Source organism: Aplysia californica, unplaced genomic scaffold (assembly GCF_000002075.1).
Source record: "Aplysia californica isolate F4 #8 unplaced genomic scaffold, AplCal3.0 scaffold00003, whole genome shotgun sequence".
NCBI classification, from domain to species: Eukaryota; Metazoa; Mollusca; class Gastropoda; order Aplysiida; family Aplysiidae; genus Aplysia; species Aplysia californica.
The window spans coordinates 2914215-2915742 of record NW_004797273.1 but is presented as its reverse complement, the minus strand read 5'-3'; the positions used below and the strand labels follow the sequence as shown (position 1 = coordinate 2915742).

At 42.9% G+C, this 1528-nt stretch overlaps 1 protein-coding gene across 1 annotated transcript in view; it reads left to right on the top strand.

Moving 5' to 3' along the window:
• LOC101854989 (tetratricopeptide repeat protein 28) overlaps window positions 1-1528 on the top strand; it is a gene marked incomplete at its 5' end in the record, with an annotated part of 136671 nt that overhangs the window by 112699 nt on the left and 22444 nt on the right.

Sequence of the window (1528 nt, the reverse complement as noted above, 5' to 3'; positions counted from 1 at the left end):
GGGGGGGGGTGGAAGCTGTCTAGTCTATGTTTCCTGGTAAGTTGCCGTGGAAAAAACCCCGTCGTGGACGGTTGGCGGCTACTATGGTGTGGTTTGCTCCTTCTGTCCTATCAAACATCTATCGTTCTTATATCTCTTTTTCTCTTTTTTTCTGTATGTTACACCTTTAATCTGCGGTGCTTATATGGCCGAATTGTGTTGTGAATCACGAAATACTCTTACTTCAAAACACCCTCTCCCCCTAAAAAAACACAAACCAAACAAACCTGTCAACGTACTGAGTACCCAAACAAAAGAACCTCGCCCCCACCTTAACCCCGATCCTGCATGGGTCAAACGGAAGGGGGAAATAATTATGAGGAATTTGGAACAACAAAAACTTGTGGATCTTTGTTTACACTTACAATCCTGCGGCCTGACCTTTCCCCTTGAAAATTAATGAAAGAAACAAAGAGAAATAACCCAAGAGGTGACCCTGAAATGCCCGAGCCGTCATATCGTCTGTGTATGAAGACGATGCAAACAACGGAGTGGTCGCCCTTGGGGAGGAGCAGACGGTATCCCTGTTGACCCGCGCGCCCCCCAGACGTGAGATTCCTGTTTGAACACTCGCCTCTGCTAATTTTGGCGGGAAAATTGTGGTCAATGTTAAAAACGCTGGTTGTGTCAACAGGACCGGGGGATGGCCATGTACCCTCCACTTGCTCCCGGCTCCTTTTCGTGTGTTGGTTTTTTTTTGGGGGTAGTTTTCAGTTTATTTGTTTCGCTCTCCATTGTTTGTGTTTTGGTTAAAGTAAGAGTTTTATGGCACTTGCACAATAAACAGGTTTGAATGTATTTTAGAATAAATTTAAAGGCAAAAAGGGGGCAAGGTAGGATGAACAGTTAGTTTTAGTCTAAGTAAAATTTTTACGACTCTTACAATACACATATGTCATCATATAAGTGCTCCAGTTCAGAAATGTTACTAGAGGGTAACATGCAAATAAAAGATGGAGGAGAGATAAAGGCGATAAATATTTGATACCAAAAAGGAGAAAACCTCAATAGAGCACTCAATCCTCTGTTTATGGAACTATAAAACTTACGAAACGGTCGACGCGCAGCAGATAAATATTACATTTCTACGACCAGATTCCATATTTATTGTAGAGCACCGTACTAGGACTTCTCAGCAAATGTCAAAATATCATAGCCCTTCTTATCGTGGCTTGCCTAATCTGTTTGATCTAATTCTTCCTCTTGGACTTTTGACGTGGTGTAGTTTATACAGTCGCGATTGAAGGTACTGTATAAATTATACTGTGCATATTTACGACCCACGATGCCATTCTTGCTTTTGCTTCCGAAATATGCACAGCTGTGCTCCGTCACGTGTGTGTGTGTGTGTGTGTGTGTGTGTGTGTGTGTGTGTGTGTGTGTGTGTTGCTGTTTCTGCTAACCTCGCTAGGTCACGATCTCTAAACTGTGAGACTGCCGGAAGTCCACACAGGGAAAATGGGAAAAACAATCAGAAACTGCATCCATT